The 18991-nt window shown below is 36.4% G+C and overlaps 1 protein-coding gene and 1 pseudogene across 1 annotated transcript in view; both read right to left on the bottom strand.

Moving 5' to 3' along the window:
* SLC35F1 (solute carrier family 35 member F1) overlaps window positions 1-18991 on the bottom strand; it is a 170176-nt gene that overhangs the window by 79434 nt on the left and 71751 nt on the right. The gene's annotated exons all lie outside the window — the stretch shown is intronic.
* On the bottom strand, window positions 4742-4859 carry LOC112474371 (annotated as a pseudogene).

The following is an 18991-nucleotide window of genomic DNA, read 5'->3' as shown; positions in this document are numbered from 1 at the left end:
GGAAGGAAGGAAGGAAGGAAGGAAGGAAGGAAGGAAGGAAGGAAGGAAGGAAGGAAGGAAGGAAGAAAGACCTACCTAAATCTGATCAAGTCTCTGGACTCAACTACCAATTTAGGAAATACGGAAGTCAGAGAAGCATGTTAAAGTACACATTCAATCAGCGAAACCCAGAGCATGGGATATACTACAGTCTGACTACTCAGTTTGGTCTGTCAAGTGGCAGCAACAGCAGCACTGAAAGTTTGGTATAAATGTATAGCCTTAGGCCCACCCTAACCTACTGACTCAAAATCTGCATTTAGTCAAGTGCCAGGGGATTTGTATGCATTACAGTTTGAATAGCAGTGATTGTATAGGCCACACGATAGTTTCTTCAACAAATAAATTGCAGTAAGAATAAAAAAAGAGAAATCTATAGGTTAAAAGAACTTAAGAAAAATATTAATCACTTGAAATATGCAGATCTTATTTGCATCCTGACTTAAACTGTAAAAAATATATATCTATGTGACAACTGAAAATTTGAACACTGATGGGATATTTGGAATTATTGTTAATTACAAATTTAAAATGTGATCATGGTATCAATTACTTTTATCTTTTAGAAAAATACATACTAAAATCATTACAGATTAATTGATATATATATAATGTTTGAGGTTTGATTTAAAATAACATAGGAAGGAGAAAGGAGTGAGGGTAAGGATAAAATAAGCCTGACTGATTTAAAACTTGTTGAAGTTGATAAATTGGCACATGGGTGTTTGGTAGACTATTCTGTCTACATTTCTATGTGTTTAAAATTTTTCATAATATGAAAGTTAGAAAAAGAAGAGGTTCCTTTGTACAGAGAGAGTTTAGCTAATGGAATAGCATTGGCCAAAACAGATGAATATCAATCATTTCTATGTGTCTATAGACCTCTTAACAGCATTCTGCCAGTACAGTCACTGTTCTTACAGTATCCTTGAGTTGTAGGTGGTATTGCCCTTTTTAGCAGCCAGAGAATGCAGAAGTTTCCATTCTATTATTTCCATGTCCTCATTTCAGTCTTAGAGGGCACGCTACACACCTCTTGCAGCTGAGCTTCTGACAAGCTCTTAATAGCTAAGAACGTCTCTTGTTCATTTCTACGCATTCTGTGTTTGTGGAGGTGCCTTGCTCCTGTGCTCATGGTCAAGATGTTTCTGAAGCAACTGCCCTCGTTGCTTCATTTATTGACAAAGCCTGTCTATGTTTGGACTGCAAAAGCCCTTATAGGGAATTTTCTGTTGGTGGAATGTAGCGTCTGTAGCAACTCCCTGAAGCTTCATAAAGCTGCTGGTGGAGAAATCACTCCTGTCAATAGCTGGTAGCATTGTGTTCAGTTAGGTTAATACTATTAAGGTAGAGTGGCTGAATGCAGTAATATCTAACATAATTATGAGATGTGATAATTCAAACTGGGGCTGCCAAGAACCAGGAGAGGAAAAGATGGTGATAAATAAGAGCCACAGATATGGCGCAGCAAGTCTACAGAACAGGGAGATCCAGAGTATGTTACTAGCTTTAACTATATACATAGGAGTAGAACAAGGCATTCAACAGTGCTAAACTATTTGGGAAGCAAGAAAAAAAATGAAACTAAAATAATTGAGTGATTCAGTTGTACGCGAAATTATATAAATGTTTATCTCTCGAAGACATCAGATTTTTGCCATTTTCCCCCAGCTTTGTCTAGTCTGGTTCTCAAACGTGAGTGCACATTAGAATCACCTGGGGAGTGTACAAAAGGCTGATTTTTGTGCTCTACCTCAGACATTCCCCCTCAGCAAGTCTGGGCACGAGGCTCAGGAATCCACACTGAGCAAAGCCTCCCAGAGACTGTGATGCTGCTTGTCGCTGATTCCATTCCATTTTGGCAATCTCGATTTAAACTAATTAATAAATTGGCCAATTTCTTCCTGAGGTGTTCATGCTCCGGGACTTACTACTGCTTGGCTGGAGACTAGGACCAACTGACAGAGTTGCCCTTGGTATAGAAATAAAGCCTAGCTCTGTTCCAAGTCTGTCAGAGCCTAAGGGAGTGGCAGGACTAATCACAGTCAAATGTGCTACTAAAAACCCTGCCTCAAATCCTACCTCCTCAGAGATGCTTCCCCAATTTGACCTACATTGACTTTTCCTATGGATTCTTAAAGTTCTTATGCATTGTTCTGTTGATCTGGGAATAAAATTATATTCTTTCTATTTTTAAAATGCTGAATGTGTGTATGTCTTCTATCCTAAAACAGGAGTAAACTTAAAGAAAAGTGAAGTCTGTTTCATAATCTTTTTCTGTTACACTCTTATGGACATACACTATTGTCTGCTTAATAAATATTCATTGACCTTTTATTACAATCAAATCCTGAAATTCTACAAAACTTAAGACCTCTGTTTTTATTATCTTCTATTACATTACATATTATATTTTAGGGAAATTCTAACTTTCCAAAAACTGTCTTCATTTATTACGTGTCGACTGTGGCATTAGTGATTCAGCTCATGTGCACTGCCAACGTTGACAAAACCTAATGATCCAAGTTAAAATTCATAGAAATGTGGACCCTGGAGAAAAAGGTCAATTTTATAATATAATAATTTTTTAAAAACCCACAACAAATATAAATCCTAATGACCCGTACTAATTGTCTTTCTTGAAAAGTAGTTCTAGGATGTGTCCACTGATAGAATGTAAACCTCTGAGAATTAAAAGATGAGTGTCTCTGAGGGGTGTCTGTCTCTGAGACACAGCAGGTGGCCTGCAAAAAAATGAGGCCCCAGTATTATTGAGCAACAGTCCACCAATACATTTCCAGGACTTGGGGTTAGTTACTGATGGGAGGTCAACTCTTGGGATCCAAAATTTATCAGAATGTGTCCTAGAAATCAGGGGCTACACAATAGCTTTTAATATGTTTCATTTGCCTGTGGATTTCATAGGACATAGAGAATAGCAGGAGCTTAAAAGTACATAAAAGAAAATTCTTTAGATTTCCAATTAGTAGTCAGGTAAGAAGGCATAGGCTAAAATTAGGATTCCTAATGCAAATCTGGAAAACAATTCAAGCTATTCTCCAAAGGAGTCCCATCAACCTCTTTGCTCTCTTCACTTCTTACAGCTTGGGTCTAATTCAAAGACCAACCTTGGAGTACCCATCCCCCACATCCATTAAATCTAGTCTGTTTTTAGATCCGACTTCAACCGAAACAGAGTGATCTTTTGTGAAAGTTATGGCTGAAGTCGGAAGGGTGCCTGATGATTGCAGATATTCACCTAGCTGAGAAATGAAGCTGCTAACACTGCTAACCCCTTAGTAGAAAACTTGACCGTAAACAGACATAGTGTCAAAAGGATGTTTAGAATGCTTTTTCCCACTGGTCTTTTGGCTGCACCATACCTCTAAGAATGCTTCCTCTATTCTCCTTGCTTAATTAACTATTTTCCTGAGAGGCCTCTGTAACTCTCATTTCTTTCTTAATAACAGAAACTTAGACTCATGAATAGTCAAATATAATTAAACCAGAATCCCAGGACTAGCATTCTTCTTCAGAATAAAGAGCAGGCCATCTGTCCAGTCTGTGGACCTGCTGTCTGGACTCTGCCATCTGTCCTACAAGCTCCAACCAGGGCGGGAAAAACTGGGCTTCTCTCTTGATGTGTCATTGCTGCCCAAGCATGTAGCTGGCCTTAGCAAATAAACAGATAAATAAATAATGCTTTAAGAAAATAACAGAAAGAAACATTTCTAGAGGAAAATTATTAAAGAGAGGAAATTATTAAAGCGACCTTGCAGTATCCTACCAGAATTTAAATTAAACACATTGTGATGCCACTGTTATATTTTTGAACCTGAGGTCAGGAGAAGAAAAAGCAGCAGAGCTCAGTCTGAGCAAAGAATAATTCAAGTGTTGAGTTAGAATAAGATGATGATCTTATTTTTCATAATTATTTTTTCTCTGTGTGGTAAAATATACACACGATATAAAATTTACCATTTTAACTGTTTTAAGTGTACAGTTCAGTGACATCAAGTATATTCACATTGTTGTGCAACCATCACCACTGTGCAGCTCCAGAACTTTTTCATCATCCCATTCTGAAACTCTGTACTTGTTAAACAATAACTCCCCATTCCCCTCTTCCCCAGTCACTGGCCATCGTTTTTCTATTTCCTGTCTCTTTGAATCTGACTAACTCTAGGTAACCCCATATAACTAGAATCATTTATTATTTGTTCTTTTGTGTCTAGTTTGTTTCACCTAGCATAATGTTTTTAAGGTTCATCCATGTTTAGCATATATCAGGATTTCATCCCTTTTAAGGCTGAGTAATATTCCATTGTACGTACACGCCATATTTCATTTATCCATTTATCCTAATGATCCTGGGTCGTTTCCACCTTTTGGTTCTTGTGAATAATGCTGCTATGAATGTTGGTTACAAATATCTGTTCGATCTCTGTTTCCAATTATTTTGGTTATATACATAGAAGTGGAATTTAAGTGATGATCTTTTATAAATTCTGGATCTCATTAGTGAAGTTATGTAATGAATGAAGTTGCTACAGGGAGCTTTTTATTTATTTATTTATTTATTTATTTATTTATTTATTTATTTATTATTTATTTATATTTTTTAATTTTTAAATTAAGACCTCACAGATTGCAAGGACCTTGTCAGTTTATAATACCCTTATTTTTATTTTTATTTTTTTTACACCTATAGCACCTGGTCTTCTTAGTGGTCTCCCATCCAAGTACTAACCAGGTCCAACCCTGCTGAGCTTCTGAGATCAGATGAGATCGGGCTTGTTCAGGATGGCATGGCCCTAGACCTGATTTATTCTTAATCTACTTGTATGAAAACTTTACAAAGACAATATCATTACAAGTATGGACTTTCTCTCTGGCCATAATTCACAATAACTGCCTGGATTGCTAATGTAACAGCTTCCTCACTGGGTTCCCCATTCCAATTTACTCTTCACAATGCCTTTGAAAAACAAAGCTGATTCCTCTTCTTATGGCTGAGTAATATTCCCTTGTATATATGTACCACAGCTTCTTTAGCTAATCATCTAATGTAGGACATTTCAGTTTCTTCCATGTCCTAGCGACTGCGAATAATGCTGCTATGAACATCAATGTGCGAATGTCTTTTCGGATATGGGTTTTCAAGTCTTTGGGGTAAATACCCAGTAGAGGGACTGCTGGATCATATGGTAGATCAATTCTTAGTTTTTTGAGGAACCTCCATACTGTTTTCCATAGTGGCTGTACCAATTTGCAGTCCCACCAGCAGTGTATAAGCGTTCCTTCTCAGGGAAATTTTTTTCCTCATTGTTTTGGCACCTCTCTGCAGTAATTCATATTGGTTCTTCCAAATCACTGGATCCTCAGGCCAAGTAGATGATTATTCAGTTTGAACCACTATGGAATCCGACTAAATTCAAGGCCACTCTATGTGAATGGAGGTACGTATAGATGTGTGACTTATATATTATTATGTTCCCACTCTGGGTAGCTACTGTTTTTGGATTGAACTGAAATTCTATCACACACACACATACACACACACACACACACACACACACACACAACCATTTCACTCTGGGTAAAATGTGATACTTTTACAGTCTTGTGAATCTCTAAAATCATGATTATAAAGTACTGCTGTGTTCAGTATTTTGAGCTTTTCAAACAAAGACAATAAGAACTAATTATATGCAATAAGTATATTATTGACAATTAATGAATAATCATCAATTTTTTAGTGTAGACGTTCTTGTAAATAAATTGCTATAGAGGCCTCTGACACAATGAATTTCAATTGTTTCCTGACTGCTTTTGCTCCTCCACCTTAAAATAATGAAATAATCACTCTCTCAGCATGTTTTTGGAGAGAGGGGACTTATCTTCATTGCTTCCCATACAACTTTTTAGTAGTAGCAATAATAAAATAAAAATTCTAAAGACTATGGGGATCTAGAATAAAAACCATGCATATAAAATTTCCAAAATCTTTAAGGTATCTAAAATAGACAGTGCTCATACTCTTATGAAAAAATTGTGAAATGAAATACACTTAAACATCTGCCATCATCTATCAAATTTCACTTTTAAGTGATAACCAAATTCCTTTGATAGATGAGTGATAAATTGAATCCTTGTTTCTAATTCAGAATACACCATATCCATACTGCAAAGATAATCAAGCCTTATCTCTGTCCATGATAACTATTTAATATAACCTAAATTCCTGTAGCTCTTTCTACTAATAGTCATCAAATACAAGCTAGAAGGTTGGAAAAATCTCTACTAGGATAAACAGGCCATTTTGTATTAAAAATATTAACTGCATCACCCAAGAATTGGTATGTTAGGTAAATAAAACAAGATGTTTCACCTCTCGCAGTCCATCGTATCTTCATTTCTACCATTTCCCATTACAGGAGAAGCTTGTTATCCTGGTTTCTATTGTGACAAGAATTCACACTAAAATACTCATGAGTTCTTCTACTTTCCTGGCCTACATTGTCTTGGTGTCTCTGTTGCCTAGCAACAAGACCATCTTATCTATGCAGCCAAATAACCTTTAATATATGTTAGTTGAAAGCATTCTTGGCCTTTATTTTTTAAAACTTTCAAACATACCCTTTTCTCACATACATTTTAAATTACTTTTTTTTTTTTTTGGAGATATAAGACCGCAAGAGAAAATGCGCTGTGCAGTTTTCAGATTTTTTTCTGTTTCATCTACCTCAATACCTTGCACTCAGGCCAAATATAGAAATCTCCAGGGAACAGAATACGTCTGAATGCCAAGGCACACTGTGGTTGACAGCTTCTTTCCCAGCTTTGTAGTGACTCCTACCTCAAAATCCACTTTGCCTGAGCCAAAGACACCAGTGGCCAGACCCTGGAGGGAGACTAGGATTCTCAGGGAGAATGGTATAATCAAGCTCCCTGGAGAAAGGACTTTGGGCATATATTGCTCACCAAAATGCAAGGCAGTGCCTGTCAATTATCAGTAAATCACTTTTAGGAAAAGTGAGGGAGGACTAAAGAGCAAAAGTCACACATTCATAAAAAGGACTATGTGTGTAGCTCTCTGTGTTTCTGCTCCCCTTTATACTTCTGCCCCCACCTCTCTCTCTCTCTGTCGTTATATAAATGCCTCTCTTTCTCTCTCTCTCTCTCACACACACATACACACGCGCGCACACACGCGCACACACACACACACACACACACACAGAGGCAGTCAGGTGTTTTTCGGTCTTTTTGCAATTGCTTAGGGTTTTTTCCGCACTGAGCCTGGTCGCTCAGAGAAAAGGGAGCATAGAGCTCTGAGTGTGTCTAAGCATGTCGAAAGCCATTGTGTTAGTTGAGGGAATGAATCCAGTACAATGAGTGCAGAACCACTGTTTAAGGACAATGCCCTTGTGAGTCTAGGGCCTCCGTGTTTACCTTCATAGTTGGTTAGCCATATATACTATGAATTCAAATACCTTTTGATGCCCTAGAGGACCCAGGCACATATGATGCATTCGCTATTCAATTCAGGAACTCGGTCAACCAACATCCATTTATTGAGTTTTTACTGAAGGTACAGACCTTGCTGGGTAGCCTGCCTTATCAGTGCTTTTGGAATTCTAGTCTCGCCTAGAGCCCAGACCAATCCCCTTTTTTTTCACTGATGATTTTGCCCTTTCTAATTCTCTGTGGAAAACACAGACTATATTTTAGATTCTGCCCTTTCTTCAAAAACTGATCCATCGTTCCTTTTCTAGTCAGGGCAGAGGTGTGATCCTTCAGCTTCTAAGAGACAGCTTTCTGCTTATCATTCTTCACCTTCTTTTCCCACTGTCAGCACCTGAAGTAATTTGTATGTTCTACCTACTATCCCTGTTCTATTAGCCTAAAGCTCCTGTGTTAGTTGCAATGGAGAGACACCCCTGAAGTTGCCTTTCCATTAGGTTTCTAGCCCACATGTGATCTAAGATATCCACTTGGACACCAGAACTGGACATGGTGCTATTATGAAGGTCCTTAGCTACACATCTCTGTGCACACTTGACTTACTTATTGGGTAGCAGCGAAATGCCCTCCAGGTGAAAAGTCTATGTCCTGTAATGGTATTCCTTACTTTCCCTAATACAAAGGCTGACGTAAAAAAACTTTTTCATAAATGCCATCACATTTTATATGCGTAGGGAAGAGGCTTACAATGAACTATTTCTTTAAAAGAGATTAATTCCCTTTTAAAGTGGCCATCGTTCTCTAATTTAGTATTTTGTAAGTGGTGATTTTCTTATTATGTTTTCATAGAATGAAGCCCACCCACATAATTTTATGACAACTGGAATAATTTCGTATCACGAGACTACTGAAAATATTTCCACAATGTAGCATGCCTGAGCCCACATATATACTTTTTCCAAAAAGAACTTTTAAATTCTGAAGTTATAAGATCATTGAGCGTGGGACCATGTCTTATAATTCTTTGTTATTTTCTATTGTACCAAACATCGTGTCTTATACATAGCAGTTAAGTAATATATATTTGTTGGAAAATAAATGAATGGATTAAGCATCTTGTGTCATAAATAGTGAACTTGAGAAGTCTTTTAGATTTGAAAAAAATAAACAATACAAAAAAAATAGTTGGCTACATCAATGTAGCTGCTACAGACAACTGGTAATTTTTAACATTTTCTGAAATATCTTCAAAATCATTTCTAAGAAGAAAGTAAAATAAAAAATGAAACATTCTATATAAAGTCAAAGTCTTCACTTTCCTTCACACTCAATACTATTTCCCCCCCATCCTAAGAAGCAAAGTCAGGAAATTTATGAATTGTCTTATAATCCATTTTTGTTTTTGTACAGATGCACAATACTCCCCTCTTATCTGTAGTTCCATATTAAATGGAAAATTACAGAAATAGACAATTTATAAATTTTAAATTGCATGCTGTTCTGAATAGCACGAGGAAATCTCACGCTGTCCTGCTTTGTCCCATCTGGGATGTGAATCATCTCTTTGTGTAGCGTATCCATGCTGTCTATGCTCTCCGCTTGTTAGTCACTTAGTAGCTGTCTTGGTTATCAGATTTACTGTCTTGGTATCACAATGCTTGTGTTCAAGTATTTTACTTAATAATGCCACATCCACATAACTTTTATTACAGTATGTTGTTATATTTGTTCTATTTTATTATTGTTTTTATTTTTAATCTCTTACTAATTTATAAATTAAACTATCATATGTGCGTATGTATGAGAAAAAACATAGTATATGTAGGGTTCAGTACTATCTGCGGTTTCAGGCATCCACTGGTGGTCTTGAAACATACCCCCTGCGGAGAAAAGGGGATTACTGTAATATGCATATGTACGCATATCCATAAGTAACATGTTTTTATAGTTTTATAAAATTTATAATATTTGTAGCATACTCTAGTTACTCTATATATCACTTTGCAACCTGTTTTTATTTTTCACACAGCATTGTGTTTGTGAGTTATCCATTTTACGTACAAATAAATCTGGCCATTTAAAAAAAATCTGTTGAATAGCATTCTATACTTTATTTATCCATTCTTCCCATCTCTGGACTCATAGGTTATTTCCAATTTTTGCTATTATAAACAATACTGCAATAAATATGTTTCTGTGCCTGTTTAAAACTTACTGTCCCCGAATTTACTGTTTCATGGAATAAGCATATTTTCTACATTCCCAGCTACAACCAAATAGCTCTCCAAAGAGTTTGTACCAATTTACACTCTACCCCCAGTGGATGAGAGTTCTCTTTTTCCCCATCTTTGCTAATATAAACTGGACACATCTGCATGTTTATCTTACAACACATAGAAGATAATCTGTCATCAATTTTATGTTCTATGATCAAAACAATGAAATTCAACAGTCTTTAAATGATTGCTAGTCCAGTGTCAATAATTATAACATGCTGTAGACTTGTTAATTTTTATACAGTGGCTTATAACTAAGAGGTAAGTGAGAGGAAAAAAAGAGCTGAGAATGATAACTTGAACAGAAATGAAGTGCATCCTTATGCACTGCTGAATTTTGAAAAGATGCCCAGATACATGCAGATTTGTCTTAACTTGTATTACTAGCATGTTTACAATGTGTGGAGTATCCCACCTCTAAATATTTTCTTCAATACCTATTGTTTTAACATTTTATAGGCAAGATCTAGGTTAGATATGAATTACTTTCTAATATAAATCATGTTTAAACACTAGGAAATTTTCCAAACTCAGTTATGGTATCTACTGCTATATATAAAAAAAATAGATTAATTATTGCTCGAAATGGTTTAGAATAGTGCTGCTGAGAGAACGTGGATGACTGCTAGCTATGATTATTTCTGTATTAAGATTTTTATAATTGAAAGCAACTGATACCAGCTGTGGTGGCTGTAAGTAGAAAAGGAAATTGTTGAAGGCTGGAGAAGTGATTTTAAAAAAGTCCTAAAAGACCAGGACTTCTGGGACATCTATTACTGTAGGAGATAGTATACAGATAGTACTTTTAAGATTCCACTGCTGGAGCAAATCAAGACAACTGTTTAAATGGTTTGCCTCACTCACCTAAGATTCAAAACCGGGAAGAAAAAGGAACATTGGCCTGGCTTAGATCACAGGTGCAGAGCTGGTCAAAGACAGGGTGCCTTGAGTAAAGTTACACAAAAAATGTGTCTTAGAAAAAGAGCTTATTTCCCTGAAGAATGGCCCACTGGCTTTATGCATCCAACCCTCGAGTGAGAACTGGGGTTCCCTGAGAGCAACATGATCTGGATAGGAGATGGGGTAAATCCCCTGACAAAAGTTGGCCTTCTGCTGGCTAAGTAAAAACAATGTCTGGCCCAGAAGATTTTACTATATATAGTTCCAGGTCCTTTTTATAATCTAGTTTTTTATTTTTAATCCAGTTCCTTTTAGATGCTTCTGTACTACATTTATTGTAAGCGAACCAACAGTTAATATCCTTACCTGAGAAATCCAATTACCATCAACTAAGTTCTCAAACTCCTTTCCACTTAGCCATGCACAGTTCTGGCTAAGGTCAGACAAGGAATTTATTATAATAATGACCTTTTAACACCACTTAAGCTCCTAGCCCTGCAGGAGTAACTAACATGAAAACATCGAAACACTGTAGTCAGAAGACATGATCTTGGCGCTACTTTTCCTCAAGGGTCCATATGTTCCTGGTGGTTGTTCTTCAATTGATTATGCATTCTTTAAGAACTGGCATTTCATAATGATTTATATCATTTACCTGCAGCTTAGGGGGTGACATTTATTCATTTAGCAAATATTTATTGAGTGCCAGGTAAAACTATGATGGTTTATAGTAAGCACACAGTAATTAATTTGATGAATAATAAGGACAATATAGGCAGTGCAAAATGAATTAAGACAGGTTTTGTGCACAAAGATTTTATGGTCTGGGAAGAGAGATATGAAACACCAGAACATGAATAGTTGTCATACAAGGTAAAAAGTAAGAAAAATAAAAAAAGGCAACAGAAATTCAGAAGAAAAAGTGCTAACTTCTGACTAGGGTGTTGTATTAGTTTGCTAAGGTTACCATAACCAAGTGCCACAGGTTGGGTGGCTTAACAAACAGAACTTATTTTCTCACAATTCTGGAGGCTGGAAGTATGATTGATATCAAGGCGTTGGCGGGGTTGAGTTTTTCTGAGGCCCCTCTCTTTGGTTTGTAGATGGTTGTCTCATCTTTGTGTTTTCGTGTGGTCTTTTCCTTTGTGTTCTAATCTTGTTAAAAGGGCACCAGTCATATTCAATTAAGGCCCACACATATGACCTCATTTTTCCTTAATAACCTTTTTAAAGACCCTACTTCAAATACAGTCACATTCTGAGGAACTGGGGGTTAAGACTTCAAAATATGAATTTGGCGGGAGCAAGGAGGGGATATAATTCAGCCCATAACAGGTACGTAGTGATGGATTCATGAGGGAGGCAGCACTTAGGCTGTGGCTGCCCCCTGATTGAAATGTGGAATAATCAACATATAAATTTACCCTCCCCAAAATGGTTGAGTTACGATTACACAGGTAACCTAGAGCCAAAGAGACAAAAGATTTCTACTAGAGTGACCAGGAAGAAGCTTTGCTCTTCCCTTAAATTTCCTGAAACTAAAACATTTTATATATCAGGTGCATAATTTTTAATTGTTGACATGGTTGAGGAGTAATAGTAATAATCATAATTAGATCTGATTTAATTATAAGGTGAGCTAATAAGTCAAGCAGAAAACTATATACTTGCCACTTTCTCCCATTTTTGGCCAACCTTCCCAACATGGAAGACCACCTATTTGCATAATGGGTTCTTTTTGTTCTTTTACTTGCTCCAACTAACTGTCTGAGAATACCACTGTTAGTGTTTCCATTTATATATAAAGATAATTTAATTTTTACAGCTGGCCACTAAACTCATCATTGCCATTGTTTATTTAGAATAGCAAAGGTGCACATAAAACCTTTAGAAGAGGTAGAATCTGAAACCACTCCTGTTCCTTTTTATCTTATAAATTATTCTGGAGGATGGAATTGAGAAGAGTCTGGGAAAATTAGCAGAATACTTAAGATAATGAAATATTTGTGAAAACTTGGATAAGCCATTGCTGGACTTTCATAGAACCAGGATACTACAAGTTCAAGAGTTTACAAACTCTTTAAAGATTATTTAAGGTGATTTTATGACTCTTCTGTCCAGGGATCAGTATATATATATTTTAATGATCGAGGCTTAAAAAATGTCATGGTTACCAAAAAAAAAAAAGAAAAGAAAAAAGAAAAAGAAAAAGAAAAGAAAAGAAAGAAAAAAGAGTTCTGTCTCCTACAATAACATTATTATTTAATAGAATAAGTTTTCTGAATTCAGGGCATCTAAACACTTAATTGCCCAATTATACAGGTGTATTTCAATATATCCACTCATTAAAATATTTAATAGTTATTTTAAAAAGTACTTTTAGAAAGGCTTTTTGTAAAACAATATAAAATGATGAGATATTAAAGGTACAAAAATCAGCTGTAAAAATTGTAAACACAGTATGACTTCAATTATGTAAAATAAAAGCACAAATACTTGGTATGGAAAGGTTCTGAAAATAACATCAAAATATTAACAGAGATATTTGTAATTGGGTGGTGGCACAATGGGTATTTTTTCTTTCTAGTTATATGTATTTTTCCGATTTCTCTTTAATAAGCATGAATTGCTTTCATAATTAAAAAGCACTTAACATTACATAAAAAACATCTGTGCACTCCAAATAATAAGAGTTATCTTAAAATAAATTTTTCTTCACAAGTTTAAACTCCAATAATTTAAAAAAGATTTATAAAGAAATCAGAGAATAATTTAATCCACAATACCAAACAATAAAGGTCTTGGCCAAAGGAAATTGCAAAGCTATTTGTCATTATTTTATGAGCATTGCTCACATTTGTGGTAGGTTATCATTTCATTACCAAGTGTTTCTGGATCAGAGAGAAAAATTACTTCCTAGAGTTATATATGAGTAGAACATAAAGAACTGATGATCTCATCACAGCCTGGCTAAGTGGAGGGTACAGGGAGTTCATATAGGAAGTGCTTTATTGTGTGTGTGTGTGTGTGTGTGTGTGTGTCCCTCCTTTGAGGTTTCCATTTTCTTCTTCTAAGGAATCTATAGCCCCTCTTTGGAGCCCTGGGCCTTCTACTCAGTAGAAATCATCACCCTGATCCAAAAAGGGAATGATTATTCTTTAAACTTAATGGAATCCATTCATGCCAATTGGTTAACTCTATTAAATATTTAAGTATTAATAGTATTTATGTCTAACAATCGGAAAAAGTATCTTCACTGAAGGGAATTCAAGGTGATGGTGAGCAGGTAGTTTAGGTGCAGAGGGACGGGTAGTTTGTCAGGAGAAATAGTTCCTTATCCATGATATCAGACTAGGTGTCCGATTTGGAAAAACAGAAAACAGCTTCAGTTTTTATTAGGTACTTAGGAAGTTCTGCTGACTTGTCTTTCAACTTTTCTCTCTCTTATTCTGAACTTCACGTGACCCTCTCCATCCCCGGGCCATCAAACCAATCTAAGTTTCTTCCCATACCAATGCCTACCACTTTGTCCTAAGTTACCTTTGGGTAACTTTGGGTAGAATAGTAAATTTCATATGGAAACACAGCTTTGTAGTTTGTTGTTCATGAATCTTAGCTGCTCAGAACTCCTGGAAAGGAGTGTAAGTCACAGTCATCAGGACGTACCTCCTAAGCCTTGTAACTTATTTCATATGAATATTTAAAAGGAATTATTTTTTAAAATCAACTAACCGATCAACAAAACTCTGATTCATTTACTAACTCTAAGTGACTGACTTATTTTAAATATGCCTTTTTATTCTAATATATAAATTAAGAATTTTAATTTCGATTAATTGATCCTATCATTCTTTTCCTACAAAAATAAGTAAATGCTTCCTAAGGTCCCTTCTGAGGTCTATGCCTACACCCCACGGTCATGTATTCCTCCTTCCTTTTACAACATGCTTTTGCCTAGGCTTATCCTGAATGGAAATAGAGATCCGAGAATTTTTCTTATTGTATCTATTTATATTACCTAAACAATACTTCCTCCTACTCCTCTCTCTCTCTCTTCAATTTTCTCATTCAAGAGATTCTGATTTATTACGTAAAGGTAAGCCTTCGACTAACTGCACATCAGAATTTGTCATATTAATCACTTAAAAGTTATTTTTAACTTTTTAAAGACAATTAAATTGTTCAGGGTATCAGTTTCTCACCTGCAACCAGTGATTAAATCCTGAATCTTCTAAATGCTAAGAGCTTCAATAGGGAGAATAAACATCTGCGTGCAAATGCCGTGATCCTGCCAGTTCATAGTACAGCTTGTTCAATTTGCCTTTTGGACTCCTTTGTAGGATGGAGGATATTTGGTTTGTACACAAGACAGCCTCTGTGACACAAAAGGTGGGAATGTCCCACCTCTCAAGTGGCCCAACTACATGGTTGATCACAGGATTCTCAAAACTCGTTGGAACTTTTTTCTATTTTAAAACATATATAAATAGAGAAGTCACAACATTCTTCCATGTGGTATATAAATCCAGAAATGTTTCTTATAACTTTGCTTAGGATAATATATTCATTACGAGAACACATAATGTCAAATCTGATTTCACGTCAAAAGTTTTATCTGCTGGTGCCTCTACAAAACCCACCTGGTGATGCCCTCCCACTGGGATAAGCCACAGGCAGTAGAAGTGAGATTAAAGGGGATTGGATATGGCCTGTAAGTGCTTTCTCCAAAAAAGCTCTTTGTCAAAATTTCTAAAGATAGCATGAAAATATGATGGCTAATGAAATCACGTACAAAAAAATTAGAGGAAATCATGTGGAAGCCAGGCCATTTGATTTGTAGAGAAAGAAATAAAAGGATAGTGGCTTTAAAACAAAAAAAAAACTTGTGGCAAAATATCTATAACATAATATTAATCATTTTGACCGTTTATAAGTGTATAATTTATTGGCATGAAATACACTTACAGTAATGTGTTACGGTCACCACTATCTATACCCAAAACTTTATCTCCGTCCCCATCATAAACTCTGTACCCATTTAAACAACTCCCATTGTACCCTCCCCTCAAACCCTGGCAACTTCTATTCTACCTTCTGTCTCTATGAATTTGGCTATCCTAGGTACCTCATACAAGTGGAATCATAGAATATTTGTCCTTTGTTTCTGGCATATTTCACTTAGCATAATGTTTTTAAGATCCATCCATGTTTCAGCATATATCAAACTTACATTTCTTTTTATGACTGAATAATATTCCATTGTATGTATATACCACATTTTGTTTGTCCATTCATCTGTTGATGGATGTTTGAGGTGTTCCCACCTTTCGTTAGTGTGAATAATGCTATTATGAACATTGGTGTACAAATATCTGTTTGAATCCCTGCCTTCAGTTCTCTTAGATATATATATAGGAGTGGAATTGGTTAGTCATATGGCAGTTCTTTGTTTAATTTCTTAAGGAACCGCTAAACTGTTTGTCACAGCAGTGCACCATCTTACATTGCCACCAGCAATGCACAAGGGTTCCAATTTACCCACATACGTGCCAACGTTTTTCAATTTTTTGTGTTTGATTATAGTCATCCTAGTAGGTATAAGGTGGTAACATAGTGGTTTTGATTTACATTTCCTTAATCTGATCACCCTGTAGAAAGCAGGCCCTCTGTCATTATCACTTTCCATATCATCTCCTAGTTTATTTCCTTCATGGAGTGTATTACTATTAGCAATTATCTTGCTGACTTGTCTTCTCTACTAGCATATAATCTGTGATGAAAGCAGGAACCTTGCCAGTCTTGCTTGCCTCAATATTGTCCAGTGCTTGCACTGTTCATAGCACATGGTGTTGTACAAATGCCTAATTGCTACATAAATGAATGAAGCTATGAATGCCTCTAAATTAATTGGATAGAAATGAGGTCAAGGTGGAGCACAGCAAACAGCATGTTCTCCTGCAGTATAGTTTCCATAACCCAATGTGGATGACATAGATTTTCAGTTAGGAGTAACAGAGAGTTTGCAGTTATTTCTCCACTGACATTTCTCTGTGGACAGGCTTGTCTGTAAGTCTTGGCAGGAAACAGACATATCCCTCCCAATGGCATGGTCTCCTACCTTTCACAGAGCAAGGCTTCCCTCCAATGGCTTCAGATGCTTGTCTAATATAAACACAGTCCCCAGAGGGAGAAGGTTAGGTTAAAGGACCTGGGATTTGAGGAGCCCTCCAGAAAGGTGAGAGTGGGGATACAGGAAAAAGACTAGGGCAAGACCCTTACAGAAGAGGTCATATGGTTCTTCAGCTTGTAAGATCTTGCCTTGACTTCTGCAGAGGCAGACCTAAGGTAGGGCATCTTGTGCATTTGGCATTCGTTCACACAGATGACCTTTGATAGCAGAGTGCTAACACAGAGAAGGACGCGGCTGCTCAAAGGAAATGTGCTTCGCTCAAGATAACTACTGTCCTCAGAGCCCTGTAAATCTCAGACAACAGTTGGGTCTTGCATACATACGGTGGAAGTGTGCATGGATATATAGGCAGCTAACAAGTGAACAGCAGGAGTGAACATGAAAACTCCCAACCCTGTTGTGAGATCTTGGCCACTGTGTGAGACCAGCTGGGTTGCCTTTTGTTGAATGCAGTTTGCCAGAAATCAATTAGCCACAGGTAGGAAAATGGTCTCTCTTTCTTCAAGGAAGTTAGTTCAGAATTTTTACATCATTGGGTTCTTATGCACAATTTGTGATAGAAATGTAAATCCTCAGTGCCTCTGCACTACCACTTCCTCTGCTTAAAACACTCATCATCCAGATTTTTAATGCAGCTAGAACTTATCATTCAGGCCTCAGCTAAATGTCATCTCCTTGGAAAGGCCTTCCCTATTGACCCAACTTAGAAGAGAGTTCCCAGCCTCACATGAGCTGTGCTCTGTCACACTGGCCTGCTTTATAGCCTTCATGATATTTATTACTACATGAAGTCCATCTACATGATTTGTTTATATGGTTGTCTTTCCCCTTTCACTAGATTGTAAGCTCCACGAGAGCAGAAACTGTCACCATCATAACTTCAGTGTTTAGAATAATGCCTGTCACATTTTAAGTGCTCAATGAATCAACTTATTGGCATACTGGAGATTCAAAAAGTCATTCAATAACGTAAAATGGTATGGTCGCTTGAAAAACAGCCTGGCAATTCCTCAAAAGATTACACATAGAGCTACCAAATGATCCAAAAATTCCACTTCTAGGTATGTACCAAAAAGAAACAAAAATACATGTCATACAACTTACACATGAATGATCATAGCATAATTATTCATAATATACAAAAAGTGGAAACAACCCAAATTTCTACCAACTGATAACTAGATAAATAAAATATGGTACATCCACATAATAAAATGTCATTTGGCAATAGAAAGGAAGTGCTAAAACATGAGCTTTAAAATATTACATAACCTTAAAATATTATGCAAAATGAAGAAGCCATTCACAAAGACCACATATTACACAATTCCATTTCTATGAAATACCAGGAATAAGCATGTTTACAGAGACAGAGAGTACATTAGTGGGTGCCTATGGATGGAGAGGTTAGCTGGAAATGGGAAGTGACTGCTAATGGGCACAGAATTTCTTTTTCGAATGACGAAGGTGTTCTAAAATCGATTTGCTGATGGTTGTACAACTCTGCGAATATACTAAAAACCTATGGATTGTATCCTTTGAGTGAACTGTATGATATGTAAATTATATCTCAATAATGCTATTAGGATAAAAAAAATCATTCGACCATGCGTGATACCTAAAATTATTTATTCATGGAATCTTTCAACAGGCTCAGTGCTAAATCAGGGGTATATGCAGGTTGACAACTATGAGTTCTACCTTAAGAAACAATCTATGCTTATAGTCTCTAAGGCAACTCCCCACCTTATTCCACATTCTGTAGAAGAAATCTGATGATAAGAAATGGTGTGTAGTAAAGACTGCTACCCATTCAGCAAAATCCACATTCTCTTATTCTTCTCAGGCATACAACTAGATTACATTTCTTAGCCTTTCTTGTAGTTGGATGGCCTTGTAACTGAGACTTAGCTAAGAGTTTGTGAGGGTAAGTAATATACCAGTTTCAAGTCTAGCACAGAAAATCTTCTTTTGCCAGCTTGTCCATGCATTTCTTCCCTTCTGCCATTGGAATGAAAATGAGTGTGCTGGAAGCCACATGTTGAAGATGGCAGAATCTTCATCAACTTGAGTTCCTGAATGACTACATGGAGCAAACCTCCCAACCTGACCCATAATC

The sequence above is a fragment of the Pteropus alecto genome, unplaced genomic scaffold (genome assembly GCF_000325575.1).
Source record: "Pteropus alecto unplaced genomic scaffold, ASM32557v1 scaffold79, whole genome shotgun sequence".
NCBI classification, from domain to species: domain Eukaryota; kingdom Metazoa; phylum Chordata; class Mammalia; order Chiroptera; family Pteropodidae; genus Pteropus; species Pteropus alecto.
This window is presented reverse-complemented; position numbering and strand designations above follow the sequence as displayed.